Below are 25,766 nucleotides of genomic sequence, written 5' to 3'. Positions count from 1 at the left end.
GAGATAATAGCTTGTACTTAAGGTTCAAGAAAACTAATTATTAATTGATTTTGTTTTCTTTACAAGCCTAATTTCATTACAAAGGGAACTGATTTAAGCTGTGGACCTCTGACATAGTGTGTCCATTGTGGTCTTCAGGTAGTAGTCACTTTGTCATGGCATTAGAGGTGGTTATATTAAGGTCTTTGTCCACTTACATATGTCCAGGTAATGGAACCACTACTTTAGAACCCCTAAGGTATTGCCCAAATGTTTTCATTATTTACCCCATCCACTAACATGTGCTAGTCCTCATGCTACTGTATGACTCTTTCTGGAGCTTCTGGCTTTGAAGTAGCTGAGTCTAATTTCAGATCTGAGCAACTCTGATAGTTGGAAAATTTTGTGATGGAAATGGATGCTACAGGCAAATTATAAAAAGCAGGTCACTTCAGCCCCAAGGAACCCTCTTGCAGAAACTGCATGCATCAAAACACTTCAGGAGTTCAGTCTCTCCATGCTATGGTCTACCTCATTCAGCTGGTCATTAACATCTGCACTTGATAACTTTGACTAATCTTGCTCATATAACTTGTTTCTTTCTGCTTTTTGAAATATTGTCTGAAATTTGTTAAAAGCTTTGCATTTATTATGTGTCTATGAATTAATTATACTTTGATCAGAATAAAGCCAGACGTCTTTAATGTGGCACAAGACTGAACTCATCTCCAAGCTGTTTAGCTCCTCTTAATTCTGAATGGACCGCAGGTATTATCCCTCTATTATTATGCTCCTGCTCCTTGTGAAGCAATACAAATCTGCCTGTCCAGGTGCAAACACAAACACAAGCATTCCCAAAGAATATTTTCTTTCTTTTTCCCCTAGAATGAAAGATGCTCACAACCAGTGATGTTCTGGGCACTTCTTTTTCAGGTCAGCGCTAATCACATGTTTCTGACCTCTCCCCAGTAATGACTGGAAGTCTAGGTTGTGTTTTTTTTTGTTTTGTTTTGTTTTGTTTTGTTTTGTTTTGTTTTTTTCCCCGATTTTTTTTTCCTCTCACATGTTCCTCCTTTTATAATGTGAATGTTTTCTATGAAAGACCAAGAATCCTTAAAAGGAAGGGGAGAATTAAGCATGTTTTTGAAGCTGTGCATTCCCACTTCTTTCTGAAATCTAAGGGTTTGAAGCACTTTCAGCCTGACTCAGTTAAGTGTCTAATGTAACCCCATGAACATCTAATTCAAAACACATTGCAATGGATGGTGCCTCAGAAAAATCACAGGGTTAATTGCTCTGGGTTTTGATGTACTTAGAATCAGTGAGCCATATAATGTTATTTCAGTCAGTCTAGGAAACACAGCAGGGATCAAAGGGGTCTGAGCTCCCCATTATGCTTCATTTTCAAAGAGGTAATGATTACAGATATTTTAACATCACTGACCAGCATATGATCATATCATTTTCCATTCCATTAAATCATTTTGACTGATGAAATAGAGATACTATGCAATGCATCATAAACTTTAAATAAAAATCAGCCATGTATCCAGGACCCGAGCATTTTGAGCAAATACATGTTTTTTCTTTCCAGAAGAAACTACAACTCAGTGCTGTTTCACATCATGATTTACTTCAGCCCACTCTGAGTGTTTGAGCAAAAATGTAGAGTTCTAAAAACAAGAACAACTTGAAATATCCCAGTGAATTGCCTAAAAGTGGACTTCACTCTGTTGAAAACAGTATTCTCCAAAGCAATACATTCTATAAAATGTAAAGATCTCAGTGTAATTACTAAAAAATTAATGCTACTGTACAAGTGCAGAATCTTATGTATTTTACATTGAAAACAGATAAGTATTTTATTCAATTCATAACAGTAACAAATCAAAAAAAACAAAAGAAAAAAAAAGTCCAGTGGTATCTTACCATCTGGTGAAGTGCCATTAGCTTCCAGATGGTATGACTGTGTGGAAGTGATAAACACTAGAATTGCTATACTGATGATGAAAAACAAACAGATCCAATAAACATCACATTTCAAAAATTTTATCCTAGATAACAAGCTAAGGTGAGATCTACTAGTCAAAATTCTTTACTTAAGCATATAGCTCTTTTAACCAGTAGTAGATATGGCCTACTGAAGCTTGGTTCATCTTCTGCTCAACGAATTGTATGTTCATAGTTAATTCTGCTAACAGTTACTTCAATAAGCTGTCCTCCAAGTAAGAACAGAAGTGGCTGTTCCAGTTTTACCTACGTTTGATAGCTGCAAAATGTCACAAGTGGCTTAAGCAGTCAGCCTCAGTGCTGAATTCTAAAATTATTTCTTTCCTTCTGTTTTTTGTCAAAAGTTAAAGCTATAATAAAAAGTGTTACTGTAATAAGAGTTAGATCTCCATTCTTAGATATGCTTTCCAGAACAGCTATGTTTATGGCCTCTCCTGTGCAACATAACTCAATATCCCTGTTATGTAGATAACTCAGATTTATGCCTCTATCCTATGAGACATTTCACAAATGCAGGCTTAGTGTTGTCAGGCAGCTTGATGGATGTTAAATCCTGAAATTTACTCAAAGACATCCTGATAATGGCATGGCAATGCTGGTTCCAAATATAAATGCGTCACCCTTTTAGTAATTCATTCACTTCTCCACCTCTCATCACCTTCTTTGATGGCAGTCATATTGCTAGTGAAGTGTAAGGTATTAGACATCATGCTAACTTTACCCAATGCACATGCATTACCACACTGAGACAGTCAGAGAGCTACATCCCACCCAAAAGAAAGTCATGTTTTTCCTTAAGCCCTTTGCATGCTGCAATTCTTGAATGCAGTAAAATAAACCGAGGAAACTAAGGAGCAAATCTTTTTTAGTTTTACTCTTTAAAAGGACTTAATACAACACTAGAAGCACATGATAGCCACTTCATATCAACTAGCCTGACAGTTTTATGGCAGGCAATAATATCACTACTAGATCCTCAGATAAGCAAACATTCTGGTAACTTTGCAACATCCTGGAACTCTTGAACCATCTGTCAGATCAAATGAAATACTTTCAAAAGAATTCCAGATCTATGTGTTTAATAGTTTTCAAAATAGTATCTTGACCTTATTCTGGCTGCAAGAAGGATCTGAACAGCAAACAAGGAAAGAAATAGGGAAGTAGAAATAGAAATTAGCAGCATGAAAGCAGGCAAGGTGGCTGTGTACAGTAATATGGCAGGAGGCAAAGACACAGCATCCTGTTGAATGTTTTTAATGAATGGAAATATAACAGGCAATGCTGAAGAAGATGTGTGAGGCCCAGAGGCAAAGAGATCCATTTACAGTCTTCTGTTTTTCCAAGGGACCTTACCATCCTTGATTCTGTTGAGCCAAGTCTTCCCTAGGTAACACCCTCTCTTATTCTAAAAAGGGATAAAATTATGTCTTAGGTGAGGAGACTATGCTCTGGATAAAAATGAGCTGCCTCAGGGTCTTTCTTTGACATAAAAATGACCAAAAGTGGAATGTTAATATTTAATCTTGTTAATTTCTTTTTATAATAATAAATTTCTTTTTATAATAATGTGAACATACATGAACAAATGTATGCATCTGGTTGACTACCAGACCATGCATGGATCTTTCAACCACCTTTTGCTGGTGGGAAGTAATCCCAAATTCTGTCAAGCTATTGCAAGGGTTTCACAACTAAAGGGATTTATAAAACCTAATGAAATTGGTGGTGGTTTTTGCCCCTTAACATTAGGACCACAGGGCAAAGTATCTGCAGATAATAAAAATAAATGGATCCTTGACTTGGCAATATGAGTGTTTTAACTTTTGCTAGATGCTAGTGACAGCTGTATGGAAGGACAATGATATTACACTATCAGCATGTAATAGATATGTTCGCATAGCAGAATCTGATATAACTGTGATTAAGTTTTTAATTGATAGGTTTGTGCAGGTTTCTTTTAAGGGCTGTACTTGGCTGTGTCTCTTGGGTGCAACCACAATACAACAGAAATAATAAACCTGGAGATTGCCTAGTAATTCCAATGTAATAAATAAATAAATAAATAAATAAATAAATAAATAAATAAATAAATAAGTGTTGCTTTTAGTGAATGCTACCTGCAAGTTACTCTTTTCCAGGTGCTACCTAGCTTCATCCATCCCTCTTCTTCCTAGAGGGCTAGAAAAAGATATGTGCCCTGGAGATGAATGTTTAAGTGTCCATGGACCGAAACAAAAAGCAGATTGCCAGTGATGTGTTTAAATAAACCAAGCAGTGATTTGTCTCACGTTCACCTCTGAAATAGCATTGGAAGTAAATCTAGTTGGTTGGTTACCCAAAGCACTTAGTGAAAGTGCTGTAATAATACTAAAACAAGGTAAAAATAGAAGCTTAGAGCATCTCTGCATGTGAAAAGGGACAAATAATAGGTTTAAATGCCTCCATGGATGTGGAGGATAGTCTCTTATAGGAGACTACTTCTGGAAATTAATGTATGAAGTAACTGCAGCAAACTTTCTCTTAACGAAATTTGTCTATGAATGCCTGAGACAGGGTAAATCCACTTAACTGGTTATGCTGAACTTGCAGGGAAAAGGGTAAAAAAAAACAATTCAATACATAAGAAAAAAAGGGGGAAGAAAAGCAAAACCTTTAAATGGAAAAAGAAGGTCTAGTTATTAATACTTTGTTTTCACACTAAAAGAATAAATGCACCTTTGCCAGTGTTTTTGCTCATAGGTAACTGGGAACTCAATTTGTACTGGTCTCATCCGTAAAATAACATTAATTGCTACAGAACTGGAGACACTGCTTCTTAATTCATTATATCTAATATTTACCTAATATTTGATGTATATGAAGACCTGTATATATTGGACCTATCTAGATTATAACTGCTCATCTGAGAGCAAAAAACGTCCTATCAAAAACTAGGTGTTCTACAGTCCTAAAACCCATTTTGGATAAGCTTTGGATGATTGTCCTTTAAATGACTGGTACTTTGTGCTCATGGTATTTCTGATGTGGAGGTTCTTGCAAAGATGCAGCATTGTGCCCTCAATATGTGTAAGGAGGAGTTGTTAGTTTCATATGTTCAGTATGATGTTCTTCTGGGAAATACCTGTAAATGAATAACCCCATCTGAGAGCTGTCCAAGTGCCACAATTTACTTTAACCCTAGAAAGCTCAGTACAAATTGTTGGAGATGCAATGTGGGGCATCCCTGCAGTGTTTGCTGTCTTCATCTCCTGTAGGAGCCTGGATACGGCAGTAGAGGAACACTTTCTCTGACCAAAAAAAAGTCAAACCAATCCCGTGATCCTTCACTGAGCCACAGTAAGAGGACTGCTGAGCTTCAAACTGTTCTTGTAAGCTCAGTAAAGCCTTAAATAAATCTCATAGGAAGATATCTCATTCTGGTCAAACAGCTAAAAATCCTATGCTCATGAGTGTTGTGCCCCTTGACTGGTATGAGCAGAGATCCATGTGAATGAAGGAACACTCTTACCTTTGGGCCTGCACAGAGTACAGATTTCACCTAGTGCATTGTTCTTTCCTCTCATTGGAAAAACCTAATCCTACTTAATCAGAGTCAGAGAGAACTACCTAAATAGTCTTTCTCCAGGGGCTGTGGGAGTAGTATCACAGCAAAACAAAGCATTCATTTCAATTCATGTTACTCAGTATAATAGTTTTTATTATTATTATTATTATTATTATTATTATTATTATTATTATTATTATTCTATTGTCCTTTCCCCTCCCAATTCCTCTTTCACTTCCAGATTGCTTTATATAGTCTAGGATTATAGATAGCAGAGGGATAGAAGGAGTGTACCTGGAAAACAAGTAGTATCAATCATTACCAATAGCTGTATGATGTGTGTGAAGCTGAAGGCATTACAGGAGCTAGCTAGCATGCTGGGAAATATTTTCTGTTTTAGTGATGAAATGGTTGTGACTTAAAGGGATCATCTGTGTCTACTAAAAAGTGTTGACATGTGGCCAGGTCAGCACAAATGAGTGTATTCTGTACATTAATGGAAATAAACAGCTTCATTGCCAAGCAGGGAAGGATTTCTTTAAAGAAGCTTAAAAAGATCAATTGTCCTACAAAGCAGTCTTGACTAACAATGAAATGAAACGATTACATGAATATTAATTTTGAGTACTAAAGAGCAAAATGCATTAATACTTCTGCAAAGTGCAGTGACTGAAATATGACTCAAATCTTGTCTTCAGTCTTTATTTTGCAAACAAAGAGCAGTGGAATATGCAAAAACAAACAAACAAACAAACAAACAAACAAAAACAGCAACATATTTTTGTAGGTTTATAAGAGACCGCTTTTATGAGAATAAAAACTGGGGCAGTGGGGAGGAATGACTCACAAATTAGGGAGAGTTTTTAAAGAAAACAGTAAGGCTGCCAGCCAGGAATGCACAGGTATAACTCTTCAATAGTAACTGCAAACTGAGCATCACAGGAAACTGTTTGATTAAAACTAAAAGTTTAGTGCATGTATACTTATCTCTTTACCTTTCTCCTTTCATTAAGTTTAATTTTGAAAGTGAATTTCAGATCCTTTACTTGGAATGGCAGTTGTCACAGATGTTCAATGAGCTGCTCAGACTAGCTTACCTCCAAAAACTCTAAAATATTTTAAATAATACCAGAAAATGGCAAATACAGCTTCAAACGAGGCTGTCATACGTGTTTTTACAACCAATGAATAAGGAGGTAGGGCTATTAAAAAAAAAAAATAAATGTTGTGACACACGTTTGCTGTAGGTTATGCAGATGTACTTCTCTGTTTGCTAGAAAGGTTTCACTTGCGCAATGTAAGCTTTGACTTATTTTGCAACTATTTTACCTATCTTTTTTGTTGTTGTTTTTTGGAGCAGTTACTGAGTTGTTTGTTTGTTTGTTTGTTTTTATTCAGTGTAAACATATTTTCCTGATACCTCTAATTAACCTCTAATTCTCACTTTTCACAGAGAGGATGACTTTATAAAGTGGAACTGCTCAAGGTACATAGGAAAACCACCTTCCATTCTATCTGTTCTATATATCTTTCTCTGTTCCATGGCTGAAGTCCAGATTAGTAGCCTTCCAACAAGAGTGTACACTGGCACAAAGTATAAAATAATTTAAAAAAAAGTACTTGTCTCTCTCAGCAAAAAATGAGTGAACTATGCTTGCTAACAAGAGGAAGAGGAAACAGATAAATGGAGCAAGGAAACATTGATATTTCTACTACACTTTAAATTTTTGGTACTGCACATGGGAAGATGTACTTATGCATACAGCTTTGTATCACTTTTTTGGTTCAGGTCATTCTGAATAAAAACACCAATATCTTAACGAGGAGGATGTGAAAACAGTAGCTTTTGGGTGGGAAGTCAAGGAGAGGAGCTGTAAAGAAGAACTAAATGTTCTTTTGCTTTGAGCTTGACTTAGCATAATTTCATGTGACTAGACTTATCTTCTAAGAAAAGAAAGATGCTTTAATCTCCTCAAGTCCACAGTATAAACTGCAAGTACTGTGTACCTGCAGGGTTAAAAGGAGTGGTGATAGCAGGCGTGAGGAGAAATAGCTCATCTCTCAAATGTTAGTTTAATCAACTATTTTCGTAAACTAGCCCTATTCATTAAAAGCAAGTTCCACTAATAAAACCTGATCCTTGCTTACATAAATTTATTCTGACACAACCTTTAATAAATTGGAAGGAGAAAGTGCCAAAAAACCTCAGTTGTGCACTTCTCTGGTATACGATACTGATATATTTTGACACCTGCACATTTTAGTTTGCATCAAAGGTCACTTTAAACTGGGAGGAAAAGGAAGTTTAGCATAAAGTCAGCAAATTTACTTTAGCTTTTTGCAACAAAAGTGCCACTTAATTTAAGAAACCTTTTTAAATATTTCACCCAATAAGTTATGTCTTGTCTTGTGTTTCAGACTTGTGTGTCTTTAAAAAAAAGAAAAAGAAAACAAAACAAAAACAAAACCAAAAACCAACCAACCAACCAAACAAACAAAAAAAAACACTGAAAATGCTGTTAGAGGGAAGATTCTTCTAGAAAAGTAAATGGTGATTGCTATACCCAAGCTGACCTCAGAACCGTTGTCCTGGTGGTGTAATTAGGGCAATTCAATCACCTGTTACCAACTGAAAAAGTTAGGGCTGGATGAAGTGTCTCTATATCCTGTGCTGCCATGTTTGGAAGTCTGCCCAAACACCCAAAATGCAAAGTAGCATGTAATGGCAGGGGGTTTTGGTACACTGTAATGGAAAAAAAAATAATGTATTTCATTAATAAGTGTTAAGTTTATGGTACTAAGATAACAAGTGGGTTCATATGGCCCTTGCTCGGTCTTGCTCTTCTAATTAAAAGACAGAGTAAAGTGTTGATGCTGCATATGGAATTATGGCAACAATGCTTCAGTCCTGCCAATAAAGAAACCAAAAAACTTCCTTCAGAAAGCAGAGAGTTGTAAGCACTTATCTGAATCCACAGCAATCTCCTTCACTTAAAACAACTGTTTGAATGACTAACTAAGATCAGCGCTGGGTAATAGAGAGAAGTACTGAAGCTTGTGGGACTTTTCTTGTAGTTAAGGGAAGACTCTCTACTGGGGAAGGTGTGACACTGGATGAAAGCTAAGCAGAAAAACATTTTCATGTTGCTTGAAGCAACTGGGTTTAAAAAAAAAAAAAAAAAGCAATACAATGAAATGAGATTAAATCATTTGAGCATCATCTGAACTGTGATCCTGGTTCTGCAAACACCTCCAGCCTTTTATCATAAATACATGCTGATGTTGGAGGTCAATACTATATATTATGTATGCAGAATGGCATGAAAATCCAGCTTTTTGAAATGGCATAAGGAATACAAAAAAAAGTTTTAAGATATTCTGTAAACAGTTGTTGATCTTTATTGACAGGGCTTTGGGAGATAGTCCTGAGTAATGCAGTAGGGCAGATTACATTTAACTTCTTTCACTGAAGGAAGATAATTTTAAAGTGTCTTTTTTGGAAAGAAATTGGGAAAAACAATCTGAGGCTGCATGTATGTGAAATTATATATAACTAAGGATAATCTGGGGGTTACAAAAAAGGATTATGCTTTTATTCTATTCAATTCATATTTTTAACAGGATTACACCCTTTAACAGGTCAAGAAAGAGCCCTGATCCTATGAGAGCTTCTAGAAGCCTTGGCATCCTGTAGCTCAAGCAGACGTGTGCTCTGTGGTAAATACGACCTGAGGTATAGGCTCTGTTCCCCTTAATCTCTGTTTATACATGGAAAATCATGTACAGCTATCTGTGTAGTCATTTAAAACCCCTAAACTTGCTTTATTTTTCCCCCTAATCCCTAATGGTTAATCAGAAGTGCTACATATAATTGAAAAACATGATTTTCTTCAGGCAAAATAAATATGACGTTTGGGGAAGAAATGGGGTTTAATTCTCCTCACTGGTTACCAAGGAAGATATAAAGGGCAAATTTATTTTGCCAGCTCCCTGCGTGCTTATCTCTGAATAGAGATGAGTGAAATCTCTTATGGGGTGAACTAATTTACTGTTGTTTCTTAGACTTCCTATCTAGTCCCAAAGTATTTAACTCCAGATTTTTTGTAGTCCCTTACATTTTAAAGCAGGGATTTCTGATATAAAGGAAAGTGACTGGGTTCAAAGACAGGACTACAGACTTCCAGTGCTGGAAGTGGAGAAGTGTCTGTAAATACAAATTTCATCTTCTGAACACAAGCTGCTTTGAGCTTCTCCTCCAGCACTGCCATCTCATCTCATTGTTAGATCCTGCAGCCTCCTTGCTGCCTAGGGGACATCTATGAACTTCCACTTGCCCTCCTCAGACCTCCCTAAGGAGGTTTTGGAGGTCTCCTCTCCTTCCCTGCCACAAGTCTCTGCTCATCCCAAAGCAATGGGATTAGGCAGTAGCTGTTGGCATAGTGTTGGCTTTCACTGTGGCCAGTCCTGTGACAGAAAATCAATTAACTGGGATGGAGAAGGCTGTGGAAATGTCCTGCTCTGCTGGGGTGAGTGCTCTAGCTTACAGCTGTGCTAACAAAAGCTGTGCTCTGCTCCCATGGTGCTGAAGTGCTGGGGCATGGGCACCTGGGCACAGGCAGCGCTGCCCAGTCCTCCACCAGCACTGCACCTGCTACTTGAAATCCATTTCAGTCATACTTGATGCATAGTAGTCCCTTGTTCTGGGCGTGTTCAACTCTGATAGATCACAATTCATAATGCTCTCAGCTCCATCTTAGTTTGTGTGCAATCCAGCTCCATGGAGAGGCAAACAACTGCCTTGTCAAACTAATTAACATTTGTGGAAGGAGAGATACTGAATAATGTTTTTCCTCTAATAGAGCCTGATAGATGGAGACGGCTTCTCATTTCCATGCCCCATGACCTAATGGAGTCAGCAACTCACTACACTTACAGACAAAAAGCTTTCTGAGACGGGTGTTTGCACAGCTTCTGACATTCACCCTTATTTTTTCAGCAAACCATTAGGTTGTTGACCTTAACCATCCCTCCAGTCTCATCTGTTTTTAATGGGTTGTTCAGATGAGGTTTGAAGACTATAAAGAGTGATTTGTTGTTGTTTTTTGCTAGTAGTTTAGGCAGTGTGTCTTTCTGGGGTAGTCTGGATTGTGCTTGCTATTTTTTCTTGGGTTGTATTCTTCCAGTCTTATTCCTCTTCAATAAAAATGTAAGTGGGGTCAATATTGGGAATGTTGCCAGTGATTTCTGTGGTGTTAGAAGTTCAACTCCTTAATATTTGATTTTCTGTGTTTATGAAAAATTATTACTGCTGTTTTGGGAATAGGACACTAATAAAGTAAAATACAGATGGTAATGCTTCATAGTTCTCTTGTATGGCATGCAGCTTCTAATGGGATCTGCTGGACATAACTTGAGGGAATGCAACTTACATTGCATCTCCTGGACATCCTATTATGACTTCTGTTTCATGTCTTTCTGTCTGCTAGGAAGTTAAAATATAAGCCATGCATGTTGAAGAAAATGGGGTTACTCTTTCCTTTGGCAGAGTAGCTATGTGAGATGCAGGTTTGTGCTTTTCATACTTAAAAAGAAAATAAATTTCCTTTTTCTTTATTTGGATGCTTCAGGAAGAGACCAAAATATCTTAGGTAATGAATCATTTTTGAAATCAGACTGATGCCATACTTAGCAAATAATTGCTTATTTTTGATTAACTTGAGTCAGAACACATGCTTTTTTAGTATCTTTTTAAAAAAGAGCAATTCATTTATCATGACATGTTGCGCAAGATTTTTGCAAGTGTGACCCGGGGGGGAACTTCTGTATACCTGGGCATTTATGTACATGAAGAGATTCACATATTTTCAAAGTCTCTCCGTGATGGAAAAATTTTACCCTGTGGATTAGCTGATGGGCAATATTTGTGGTCTATCACTGCAGACAGATCCAGCAATAATTCTAAATAACCTGGCTGTTCAGTTACATTAGACAGAGCTTGAGACGTGTGGTGATAGTTCCAATGCCTATTTTTCTGTAAGTCACTTCAGACACACGTCAATGATGAACTACACAGGCTGTTCAGTTCCCTGATACTAAGCAATAGCAACTTCTGTCGTTGTATAGTGTTGCTGATCGCTGATCTTGGAGACATAACAGGCACAGCAAAGGAACTCTTCCTCTTTATACTGTTATGAAACAAATACCATCAATGTGACCTACTGGACTTGTCAGTGTCTTATTCATTGTGCATGACCTTGTATTTGTATCAGATAGAACCTTCTTGATACTTTCTAATTGTCTATTTTGTAGTGAAAACATAACAAGCAATCTTAAAAACAGCAAAATCAGTTCTATTCCTGGGTTCAGATGCAACCTAGAAAATGGCTCCTGATGGATTTACTTTTCAACATTTTTATTTGCAATTATTGAATACAACCAAAGTATATTAAAGCTGTCTGGAGATGAACAAAAACAAAAGAGCATATGTGCTACACCTACTTAGACTGCTGCAGAAGGACAAAACTGCAGTGAAATGTGTTGTTTTAAATTCTCACTTAGTACATAGCATGCCTCAAGTCCTTGCTGCTCCTACTTTCCCAGCTTATTTTTCTGGGAAGCTGAACTTTAAATCAAGCTGGTGCAAGGACTAATTTTGGAGAAATGTATATAATATGTGACCTAAATTTATATACACATTCACAGCGTAGTATAAGTAGTTAAAGGAATTGTTTCATTTTGCATTGAGCTGAGGATACTTCTGTGGTCTATGACCGCATATCAGCTAAAAAGAAAATGCACCTGCATCTCAACTGGTTCTCTGCCTTGGACAAGCTGACTGACTTCTTACCTTGTCTTTAATGCCTTCAGAAACAAATGTTTATGCAAGTAGCTTAGTCTTTCATAAAATGAGAAAGTTGGGCTTATTTCAGCCTCCTTCTCCCCTCCCTCCCTCCCCCCCCCCCCCCCCCAAATGTTGCTTGACTCCAAAGCATAGCAACTGAAACCAAACTGCTCTCATGCAGAGATGTGGGAGAAAATAGGATTTAAATAAGGACTATGGAAGTGAAAAATCTGATAAAGGAAGGATGTGAACTTACTACTTAAAGTACGTAACAATCCTGAGAATATCTTGCAGAACTCTTATCAGAATCTTATGAGAGGGGGGAAAAATGGCTCAAAGCCAAAAAGACAAAAGTCTACATTAACATACAGTAAAGTGGAACTATTGTTCTTTGGTAACTGTTTGTTAACATCACTGTTGTAGTGAATATGCCACAGGAGTCATGACTGCAGCTTGTTTCTGAAGAATTGCTGACAAGCTTTGTAAGTCATAACTAAGTAATAGAGTATAATTGTGTCATTGCAGTGTAATATATGGAATAATAATTCATGTCAAGAAGATGGTTGATGTTAATAAAGAAGGGAGAGATATGGGAGTGTGGCCATGGGGTTCAAGCCCCATGGTTGGTGATAACATCAGACTCAACAATGAGGCCATCAAGAATGTAAAGAGTTTAGAGGGAACAAAGAAGGGTGACTGAGGAGAGCCTTGTCATCTGGGCTTGCTTGTTCTCCCGCTGTTAAGGCATGGAAGTTGCTGGGTGTTTGCTGGTTGCCAGGCAAAGTTGTTTGACCAATGAGAAGTTGTTTGAAAAAGACTGCTGTGGGGTGAAGGGTATAAGAGGGGAGCCTGTCCTCAAGACAGAATGGCAACATGATATAATGAAGTTATGTCATCAATAAAGAAGTAGAAAAAAGGAATGAATAGGGACAGGCTAGCAGTACAGGGACCAGGACAGGAACAGGCACATTGATCACCTCATGAAGATAGGTTCAGCCAAACTCAGCAAACTGCTCAAAGAAGCTCGTACAGAAAGTTGCTGGAAATGGGCGCACTGGAGCTGGGAAGAAGCTCAAGTTGAGAGAAGTGGAGCCGTGCACACAACTGCCCCTGGCTGGTCAGAAGCTGCGCATTATGGGGAATCATACGTCCTTGGAAATAAAGACTGTCCTGGTAACCTTACAGCTTATTCTTCTTATTAACAATCAGACAGTTTATGATCCTGAAACATGGGACCAAATTGAGGTCAAGGTGTGGGACTCTGCAACTAAAAATGACAAGGTTGCAGTGGGATTGCTTGGCACGTTGCGAGCAGTCTCTGAGGCCTTAAAGAGCCCTGTGGGACCACAGTCAGAAACGTGTGGTTTGCCAGACAGTGAGGGAGCTGCGGGCTCCTTTACTGATCCGACTGCTATGCTATCGCCCCCCTGCCGCTACTGCCACCACAGACCTTTGCTGTTACGCCCCCTGGTGACCTGGACGTGCCTTTTTGGCCCAGGCTCTATTGGCCTTGAAAAGGAGATGGATATGTTTCCCTTCGATCTGGGAAGAGTGGGATGCATGTGGCTCGAAAGCTGAGTTGTTTAACAGCTTAAAGTGAGACATATTGTTCCCATGACTAGCCCTGGAATTCTCCGGTGTTTGTAATCAAGAAAAGGAATGGAAAATGGAGACTGTTATATGCTCTGAGAAAAAAATAATGAAGTCATGGAAGATATGGGAGCACTTCAACCAGGACTACCATCTCCAACTATGCTCCCCCGGTCATGGACATTAATAGTAATAGACTTAAAGTACACTTGCCTTTTAAAGCTTTGCCATGTTTCAATTGATACCTTTTCTGATTGTACATATGTATAAGCATACTCGAGTTTAATATGTAAAAGCAATGTTCTATATATTTAGAAAGTTCGATGTTAGTGTGTGTGTGTTGGTAGAGCATAGACTCCCCGCACACCCAGCGCTGTTTACTTGCCTTTTATACATATTACTAATTTCAGATTGAGTTGTTTCTTCATTTATAACAGAAGCATAACCTTATAAAAACTCAACTGCTCTGAGCTTGCTGTATCGATTGTGTGCTGAAGATAAGTAGGTAAATAATCAGAGTATTATGAGGCTTCTCACTGACAGTGTAATATATAACACAAACAAATACACCTCGAGATAGCAAAGAGTAGAACCAATACTGTCTGGTGTTTGTCTAGATTGATCTTTCAAAGCTTCTTTGTCATTTAGGAAAAAGAATCTACTGTCAATAGACTTGCTTATATATCAATAAAGTAACACTGAATTCCAGAGTAGGAGAGCAGGGGCAAGAAGTAAATCGTGTGAAGTGATCAGTATTCAAATTCCTACCAATTTCAAAGGGAACTTTCCTTGCCCAAAGGCTGCCTTGACATGCTCTTTATGACCCTTATGCTTCCATTTAGCTCCAAGGTTAACACATGAATGTTTCATAAGAATACTCCAGTGACTGCGGAGGGGCAGGAGCATGCCCTGGAACTAGAGAGTGCATGAGGCTCTCTGAAAGACAGCTGTTCTGCCCAAAGGTATTAACTGCATAAAAAGCACCCATTTATTTCAGACTACTTCTCCCTGAACTCATCAACAGTGACCTATGATTTGAGAAGACTATGGAATTTCTATTGCTCAAATGGCTTTAGGGTTTAAGTAAAAATATATTTGACAGATGGCTGAAGATGATCCAGTCCACTTGTTCTGAAGCTTGTTTGGAGCCTACTACTTCAGCTCAGCAGGAGATATCAGATGTCTGAATGTTGCTAACAATAGTCTTCTTGATCTCCTCTCATGTTGCTCAAAGTTTGGTTGAATAAGACATCTTTCAAGAGTCACAGATCCCCTCATTTATCCTGCATCAGGTTTAATCTGCCTTTGGTAGATGTAGTCAAAAAGGAAGTACACAGTGAAAAAAACATTTTCTTTCCAACTTGATGTACCTACTGGTTAACTTTGAAATAAACCTTTCCTCACCAGGATGCTCCTACAAGTATGAGAGAAGGCAGAAAAATGGTTCAAATGTTAATACTTAGGACTTGAAATGCCTGGAACGTTCTCAAAAGCTGAAGAGAGCTCTGCTCTTGAGTAGATGAAGGCTCTCTTTCCATTCAGAGCCCTTCCTTCTATGCTGTTTGTTAGCAGGGTCCCCATGCTTCCTTCCGTTTGGAGCACAATATTCTTTTTCACTTGGTTAAACCAGAATTTTCAACAGCTGATGAGGGAAATGTAGCTTGATTTTAGCATTGCATTGATTAGTAACCATTAGATTAAATTAACAGCGTTTCTTCCACAGGACCTTCTGATTCTACCCTTGCTGCCATCACTTCAAGTTTTCCACCTATTAATAATAAAGTGAAAAGTAGCAGCAATGGCAGGAGTCAAGGTGCTGTTTAATAAGTCATCTGGCTGCAGAGCTGAAATTCAGGCTCCAACGTCCTCTGAGTTTATGAAGCATGGAAGGTCTCTAACTCTGAGTGAATAGAGCCCTAAGCCTCTACATGTTAAACACATTAAATGTTTCCAGTTAATTTCCTCTGACATCAATCAAAGATCCACTAAAATTACTCTTGGGGAAGCTGGTAAGGAGGGATGGGAGTGGAGATACTTCTTAGTTGATTTTCTGTCCTTTACATTAAGAAAAATCACTGAGCACATTTGGGAAGAAAAATCTTGTGTAAAGAACTGATCTTTCTGAAGACTGCTACCTGTTCTGCTTTCATTGGGAGAGAGTAGGAGAACAGGAAAAATGGCTTTTTTGACAATACTCTAACAAGAGTTTTTAAAAACTCATTTATGGGCTTATTTCTCTGGAGAAGTTCAAATGCATACTGTGAACTAACACCCTTCACTCTGAAGAACCATTAAAATGAGTAGTTCTTTGTTCACAAACTAAATGGCAGCAAGTTCACTCATTTGGAAAACAACTGAAGCAAGGTACTCTGAATGCCAAGAGCTGTCACATTATTAGCTGGGCAGTGCTCATAGAAAGTAGGAGTTCTTATTTGGTGAATTATCCACTCTCAAATGAGAGGAAGAGATGAAGGAAATCTCCTTCCTTTAAAGAGAAATGAAGCTCTAAATTACCTGTTGGTAGTCTGTTCTGTGGAGTAAATGAAACAGATACGTGTTTTGGGTGTTAGGAAGGTGTGTTTGAACTACAGCAGAAAACAGCATGCAAGGTTTCTCAAGTGTCTGTGTCGTGAAAACATGAAAACAACAATAAAAGGAATTGTGGAGGTCAGCTTTTTTTTTTTTTTTTAATGATATTGGGGGAGCTTTAATGAGTTACACAAGCATCCTCATCTGATCAACTTCACTCTAAAGAGAATGAATCCAGCCTTTGCACTAGTCTGGAAAGAGAAGTCTCAGCTCTTGTCACAGCTTTGAGAGTTTCAACAGATTATGCAATTCTCTTATTTCTTTGCCTCAAAGGTTGTTTGGTCCAAGAAAATCTCCAGTGGCTTCTGGTTACATCAGCTGAGTTAGCCTGTAGTGGCTCTTCATCCTGTAGTCCCCTTTCTGTGCCTTTTCTGCACAGATGTGGCCAGATGTTGTTCCCATAGCTGTTTTACCTGCCTCATCCCTTCATTTTTTAAATCTCTTCCTTCAGGGAAGGCTTGCACAAGAAGACAGGGTTTTGGCACCTACAGAAGTAAGCACCTGCTGCAAGATGGAGGCCCCAGAGGAATAAAGGGAGGGGAGGGCCAGCTCCTTGCCTAGTTAGATGGTTCTTGTTCCCTTCCACTGCTTCCATAGTCAAATTACTCCTTTATGCCCTCTTCTGCAGGTGCCAGTTCCCACCTGACAGTGCCCATATAAGACCTGTTTACTGCATTTACTGGGGCTGACAGGCATCATGTCTTGTTGGTGCCTGATAGATCATTTTTAAGTGTTAAATGAGGTATATAATTCTATTATGATTATTCCTGCTTTCCATCATTTTCCCCCCCTCAAATTAAAATTGCGTAACAACTTTAATCAAACTCAACAAAGCTCTTGAATAAACTAGGAAATGTTGAGAACATCTCATTGCATTTCGATTTAGTATATTTTAATGTGAAGTAGGAGGTACAGATGCTATTGAAAAGCATGAATAAGCCCTGAGAGACTTGTCAGAATACTAACATGAGAAGGAAAGAGTTGAATACACAATTCTGTAATCTATGTGTTGCCAGAAGCAATGGCCATGTGCCAAAAGCTATCATGTGCAGCCAAAATCTATCAGCTACACTAACTGCAATAAGTTATCCTATTTACTGTCACCACTAACCCCTTAAAAAAAGGGAGGGAGGCTTCAAGGTTTGAACTTCAATTTATCTACATGTATCCCTGTATCTAGTCGTTTTCAATGTGACGATGTAGCTGAGTTCTTTGCTAGGCGTAGTAAGGAGTTAATTTGAGAGGGAACTATTGTATAGTAAGTCTAGCGGAAAACATTAGTTAACTCATCAGTGCTGAGAGAAAGGTCATCTATAGAAATATACAACATATAGGCAGAAACAACTGAAAATTGTTAAGGAGCTATGAAGACTAAGGAAAACTAACCACTTTCTCTTTCAACAGACCTGCTGATACTGTTCATCTGGAACAGTAAACTAGCATCACTGAGTCAGCTCATAAATGTTTAACAAGCAGGAAGCTCTTTGGCTATTAAACTGGGGATGTAATGCCCATTTGTTTAAAAGAAAAAAAAAAACAAAACAAAACACACAACAACACACATTTGTGCGATAGTGAAAGGCAACTTGGAAGTTAGTCCTTCTAAAAATGTGCTAAGACTACAAGATTGTAGAGGAGCAAACACTAATGCAGCCAAAATTAATAGCCATTTGACATTATTGTATGTTACTGGAGAATCTGCAGTGTGATGTTGTAATGATGTGAAAGGCCAAAGCTCAACCGGAGCTTAATCTGGCTACTGCTGTTAAAGACAACAGAAAATGTTTTTATAAATACATTAACATGAAAAGGAGGATTAAGGAGAATCTCCATCCTTTACTGAATGCAAGGAGAAACTTAGTGATGAGAGATGAGGAAAAGGCTGAGGTGCTTAATGCCTTCTTTGCCTCAGTCTTTAGAGGCCAGACCAGTTGCTCTCTGGATACCCAGTACCCTGAGCTGGTGGAAGAGGATGGGGAACAGAATGTGGCCCTCACTATCCATGAGGAAATGGTTGGCAACCTGATATGGCACTTGGATGTACACAAATCGATGGGACCAGATGGGATCCACCCAAGGGTACTGAGAGAACTGGCGGAGGAGCTGGCCAGGCCGCTTTCCATCATTTATCAGCAGTCCTGGCTATCGTGGGAGGTCCCAGTCGACTGGTGGCTAGCAAACATGATGCCCATCTACAAGAAGGGCCAGAGGGTAGACCCGGGAAATTATAGATCTGATAGTTTGACCTCAGTGCCAGGGAAGCTCATGGAGCAGGTTATCTTGAGTGTCATCATGCAGCACTTGCAGGGCCACCAAGTGATCAGGCCCAGTCAGCATGGGTTTATAAAAGGCAGGTCCTGCTTGATGAACCTGATCTCTTCCTATGACAAAGTAACATGTTGGATGGACAAGGGAAAGGCGGTGGATGTGGTCTACCTTGACTTCAGTAAGGCTTTTGGCACTGTTTCCCAGAGCATTCTCCTCAAGGAACTGGCTGCGCTGGCCTTGGACTGGCGTATGCTTCATTGGGTTAGAAACTGGCTGGATAGCCAGGCCCTAAGAGTCGTGGTGAATGGAGTCAAATCCAGCTGGAGGCTGGTCACTAGTGGCGCTCCCCAGGGCTCAGTACTGGGACCAGTCCTCTTTAATAACTTTATCGATGATCTGGATGAGGGGATCGAGTGCAGCCTCAGTAAGTTTACAGATGACACCAAGTTAGGTGCGTGTGTCGATCTGCTCGAGGGTAGGAAGGCTCTGCAGGAGGATCTCGGCTATTTGCCAAGGCGATCGGCTCCGGGGCAGACGCGTTCTGCAGCGGAGCGGGGGATCGGGCCAGGCAGGGCTAATTTTTTCCGGCATCGAGCCTACTTGAGGGAGCCGCCAGGACCCGGCAGCCCTCGTGAGGGAGGCTGACGAGGCGAAGGCGGAGCCAGCAGCGCCCCCTCCCCAGCCGTTCAAAAGCTGCCCCTAGGGAGCGCGAGCGACCAGGAGCGCGGCGAACAGGGCGTGGCACGGCAGAAGGGAGTGGCGCGGCAGTTCGCGCAGGCAGGGCGCGCAGGAAGGGCAGAGAGCTCCCCCTACACACAAACAACACCTCCTTAACAACAGCCGTAACTAGGCGATAATGGTCGCCACCAGGCACGGCGCGCTCTCCAGAAAGTCGGTACACACGCAGACCGACTACCCGTTAAAAAATGCCGCAGTTCAGGTCACCGGATGCAAGGAGTGTCTGAGCCTGTTGCTGCCATCGGCGGGAGGTAGAGAAACTGCGTGCGTGAGGTGCGAGCAGGTGGATGATCTGGTCCGCATGGTGACGGAGCTCAAGGAGGAGGTGGAGAGGTTGAGGGATATCAGGGAGTGTGAGCGGGAGATAGACTTCTGGAGTAACTCCCTGCAGGGCCTCAAGGGGAGGTGCCGAGGTGAGACTCCTCAAATGGGGGCGGACCCCCTGCCCTGTCCCCGTCGGGCAGAGGGAGGGGATCTGGGAGCTGAGGAGGAATGGAAACAGGTCCCTGCTCGACATCGCAGGCGATGCCCTCTGTTATAAGTTGCCCCCTTAATTAATTTTCAGAGAGCATTGCATTAATAATAGAAAGGAATTTATTGAGTAAGCAACAGCAAGCAAAACAGCGCTGGGCGGCCGGGGAGTCTCGGCTCCACCAACGGCGCGCACCTCACCCCCGCCAGGGTCCCTTTTTATATCTTGGTAATTCTGGGATTACGCAGCACATCCTGGTATATTCTGCGACTGCGCGCACTGTTGCTAGGGGGTCGTCTCTGTCCCTCTGGTGGTCGTGAAGATGAAGGCCGTAGTCTTCCTCCGCGTTGTGGTTCAACTTCTTTTTTTTATTTGGTCATGTTGGCCCAGCGTGAGACAGGAATGCAGGATGTTGATACACTAGTTTAGCAACTTATCAGGAGATGGTTACATGAACTTTGCAGCAGTGTCTTTGAACAAAAGAGGCAACTGAGATGCAGAAGGAGAGAAGGGGAGGGGGTTCTCTTTTTTGTTACATTAAGCAAAAGAATTTTCATAGTGTCTAGCCAAGTATTATACATCTTACTTCAGCAGGGAGCTTTTGCAACTCCTGCTCCTCAAATGGAACTCCTTGTTTTATAATACAAAAGACAATGAACAAACATTTATTGTGTATTACAATCCCTCCTTTTTCTTTTAGTTACTCATTTTGTTCATTGAAGCTCTGCAATGCCTGGCTATTAAGAACTAATGTTTCCTCGATTCCTTCGTTGGTACTTATTGGCTCGTATTTGGCATGTATGAGCATTAGATGTGCCGCTTCTAAACATCCCTTTACAATCGCAATCAATTTATTAAAAATACGTGGTCCAAAAGTTAGTGCTATTATTAATAACAACAAAGGTCCTGCTATTGTTGATAATAAAGTAGTAAGCCAAGGTGAATAATTAAACCAAGATTCGTACCAGCTCTGTCAGGCTTCATTCTCCCGTTTCCTTTTTTTTTTTTTTTTTTTTTTTCTTTTTTTTTTTTTCAACCCTTCCCTGGGTCTTGCCATTGTATCTCTTACCACTCCAGTGTGATCAGCATACACAGCATTCCTCTTTCAGAGCTGCAAACAGCCCGTCCCGTTGTAAAAAAAAAAAATACCAAATCTAATCCCCTACGATTTTGTAACACTACCTCTGAAAGTGACCTGATAGATTTTCCAGGACTGAGATGGATTGTTCAATTTGTGTCAGGTCCTCGTCCACAGCAATGCGTAAGGAAGTAAATTCTTGATTTTGTTTAACCAATGAGGCTACCCTGGTCCCCACTCCAGCTCCTCCCAGGATTATTAGGGTGGCCAAAGTTAGAGCCGTGAATGGTTCCCGTCTTTCCGGATGATAACTTGCCACTGTGTGCTGGGTATACATACAATCCTCAGGGTGGTATAGAATCCTTGGTATAATTATCACCTGTATACAAAAATCACGAGATGCATTAAAGAGTTTTAGTGATAGACAAGGAGTTACGCCCACTCACGAACAAACCCACCTAGCGTTGTTGGCTGGGATTAGCCACTCGGTTGATTGTTTTCCATTCTCCATGGTATTACATGGGTGACACTTCCCACTAGGAACCGTGCCCACACACCTACCACCTCCAGTGACTTGTGTTAGTGTTACCCTTATGTCTTTTCCCCAACTGCAATGTAGAGGGCTGTTCTTGTTTGTGCGGGTGGGCTCCCCAGGATCCCCAATAGCATCATAATATGAAGGCCTTATACTAAAGCATAATCAACAGTGTTTTGTTACATTTGGGCTTGTTTTGTTTAATAATTGGTAGCTGGCATTCATGACCCCCCTGTATGTTATTCTCAACTATGTTATCATTCTCAGCTTTACCTGAGCTTGTAGGGCTGCTGAGGGTTGGCACTGTAGTATTTTCCACAGGCTGGATTCCCTGGACATTTTCTGACAATACCTCATTTGTTCCTACTGCCTGGGGCCTATCAGCATCCTCCTTTTTATTAGTATGAGTCCTCCCCTATCTGTTCCGTGTTCGTAAAATCTGACATTTTCCTAGTACCCAGCTAGTATCGTCCAAGTTTGTTATATTTATATATAGAACCTTGCAAATTTCTTTATTTCCGTGGAAGGTTCCTGTATACCCTATACCATGCCCTTGCCACCTGTAACGGGGATCCACTTGTCAATTACAATCTTGCGGCCCATATCCACTTGTAAGAATTTATTCCGACCAGCCCCGAGTGTCCAGTCCGTAGCAATGGTTTCAGACCCCCAGTATGCACAATAATACACGTTCGGGTAATTACAGTACCCCTTTCCTGGGTTAGAACTTGGGCAGAAATGAAATCCTGATTGGTTAAAGCATGGCTGCACTGACACCAGGTCACATAATGTGATGCGGAAACTGGGAGCACCCACTGTCGTTGTTTGCTGGATGATGAATTGATCCTCCCATCTGATTAAGCTCCATTTAAAAGGCTGGTGGGGATGCGCAGACCCATAGCTGACCAAAACGATGATACTGACTCCCATGTATCGTAGGAGGTGGTCGGAGCCCATCTAAATTGTCGGCCCCTCAGTCCCCCACCGTTTTCACTTCTCTGCCTCGCTTGTCAGTTCGGTTGCAGTGAACTACAAGGTATCGGTTCTTCTTGGCAGCAGCAGTGTTCTTCAGGGGAACCTACCAGGGAGCCTTCGAAACAGGGCCTCCTCCCCTTCCCACGATACACAGATAATATACAATACTTATCGAGTCCGTCTTAGTGTCAGCTTCAAGTCGTCAGGGCCTGGAGCTGCCTCCCATTTACCTTCCCGGACTGGTCCTTTCACACGGCTGGCATGCGTCCATCCTTTCTGCGCAGTTTGAATAGCTGTTTCTGTGGTAAGCAAAACAACAGAGGGGCCTTCCCCATAGTGGTGTTAAAAAAAAAGTCTCTTTCCAAGTCTTAATTAGAATTGAGGGTGATCAAGTAGCAATTCCGAGTCATAGGGCATACCATATAGCATTTCAAAAGGAGAAATTCCTATACCAGTTCTGGGCTGTGTCCATATGTTTAACAGTGCAAGAGGTAAGCATTTTACCCAAGAAGCCTTAGTTTCCAGCACAAGTTTTGTTAGTTGTTTCTTAATTTCACCATTCATTCGCTCTACCTTTCCAGAAGAGGAGGGGTGCCAAGGGCTGTGAAAATCCCACTCAATCTCTAAGGCCTGCTTTAATCCTTGCAGTAAAGCTTTACACCCATTCAGTCACGTGGTCCATTAGGACAAACAAGTAACTCAGTAAAGTCTACCTGTATACTTTGGAAAGGTCAAAGCCCTGGCTCCCGTCCCCCTCTAGACAGGTTACAGAAGACCATTTTATTTACCCTTTGACATATAGTAGTACATCCTCTGCATCTGTGCTTCCCTAAAGTATATATTCCTACACAGACATGCTTTCTTAGAACAACATCACACATTGCTTGCACCTCCCAATGACTCTTCTGATGTAAAACAGTTAATATTTGCCTCATTATCACTTTATTCAGCATTTCTCTCCCATCAGGGAGTATCGATTTTCCTTAAAATGATCCACATATTTATAACATTAATACCTCCTTGGGAGGTTGTAATTACTCCAAAATCTTTTTAGAATTTACCCAAATAGATAGGTGGCCCTGTAAACCCCTGAGGTAAAATTGTCCACCTATATTGTTGCTTCCGCCCCCATTTCAGGGTCTTTCCAGTCAGAGGTGAATATACATGTATGTTTGCTCTCAGGGCCAGAGAGCACTCCATTAATAACACTGTTATTCCAGTCTAACAATTTACTATTTGAATGCCCAATTTAATCATCAAATCCCTTCCCAACAAGTTAGTCTCTGCCTTGGATACATACAATAATTGCCCAGTGATCATTTTATCCCCTGGTCTCAGCTTAGTATTCCCCAAAAGTGGCACTATTATCCCAGTCCCTTCTACCCCCATCACATTTAGGGTTTCATTGGTTAATTTAATCCCTGATGCTTTACAAGTCAGTAATGACTTAGCTGTTCCAGTGTATTGGGTTTGATGGCAAGGTTTGGGGGGTGTGAGGGGTGTGGGGGTGCGAAACTGCAGTGGCAGCCCCCGTGAAAAAACAAAACAAAGCAAAACAAAACAAACAAACAAACAAACAAACAAACAAACAAAAAAAAAAAAAAAAAAAAAAAAAAAAAAAAAAAAAAAACAGAAACCTCCCCATGGTAGATAAGGGACAATTTCATCTGGCCCTAAAGGGGCCCACTGCTGCCCAGAGCCAAGCCATAGCAACACAGTCCGTGCCTCTGTGAGAGCACATCCACGAAAACAAACAAACAAAGAAACAAACAAAAACCTGCTGCTCAACAGCAGTTGGGAGAGCAAGAAACCCCCCCGCAGACACCAAAGTCAGTGCAGAAGGAGGGGGAGGAGGCGCTCCAGGCGCTGGAGCCGAAGCCCCTCTGCGGCCGCTGGAGAGGCCCCTGGTGGAGCAGGCTGTTCCCCCCTCCCAGATGCTTGGGAAACTGAACAAACACCACAGCAAATATGCAAATATACCAAAACTTCTAGACTGTTACTTAGATAATGCCTACATCACCTTTCCCTGCTCATTCAACTTCGAATACCTTTAACACTTTCAACAAACCTTTTAACACTTCCTTTATCTTTCTCTAGCCTTTACTTTTCTAATGCTGACATCAAAGGCTCAGTCAGGGGCCAACTTAATTCCATACCTTTTCCCTCCAAGATGCTGAAACAACATCAATATACAACATTTCATCCTGTTTTCCTTCTTTCCACAAAAACAACATTGACTGTAATATGGTGTTATAATTAGTAGTTCCATTTAGGGGCCACTCTGCTCCATCCTCTAGTTTATAAAGTGGCCACCACTGATTACAATATTTGATAAGAGTTATTTTACTTTCTGTACCCTCTCACCCCACTATATCCCTCCAATGTGTTAGTATACATCCTAGAGGGCTTTTCCTCGGGATTTCTTTGCTTTGAACTTTTCCTATTGTAATCTACAGTGGTTAATATTCCACCGTTTTCCTAGAAGCTCTTTACTAGTCAATCCCAATCCCTTCAAAATCCACAGTATACAGATACACAAGTAAAAACAGACCACTGTAAATTAACTGCCTGTAGACAATTACACTGGGGACATTTAAACCTGATGAGCCGATAATATGCCTGGGCAAATTTTGTTCCCTTAGACATACACCTCAATGGCAGTTCTTATATTTACATATTTACATATTAACATATGTATAAAAGAACACTTTAACAAAAATGCCCGGGCTTTTATATATACAATATACAATGTACAGTTATTATTCCAGTTAGAATTATTCCTCAGCAGCTGCAAACATTATGCCAGTTGCCATTAAAGATCACTTACCCTCCTCCTGTCTCTTTCTTAAAATCTCAGACGTCCCCGGAGTTAATGGGGACTGCCACATATTCCTAGTCACTGGTCCCTGAGTGCTAGAATCAGAGTTGCTATCAGAGTCTCCCCGGGGTTGCAGATTAGGAAGCCCGGGAGTCGGAGGGGCTGCAGGTGGGGGTGGTGGAATATAGGGAGGCAGTGGGGCTGGAATCTCTAATTCTCGGTTTATCTTGTGCCTCCCATCCCCTCCTTTTTCTTTTAGAGGATATAAATTGGCTCGAGTTTCCGAGCTGATCCACAAATGTGCATATTCACTTTCTTCCAAACTAAAA

Source organism: Netta rufina (assembly GCF_964035555.1).
Source record: "Netta rufina genome assembly, chromosome: 15".
In the NCBI taxonomy this organism is placed as follows: Eukaryota; Metazoa; Chordata; class Aves; order Anseriformes; family Anatidae; genus Netta; species Netta rufina.
The sequence above is the reverse complement of the archived record's forward strand: the minus strand, read 5'-3'. Positions refer to the sequence as shown.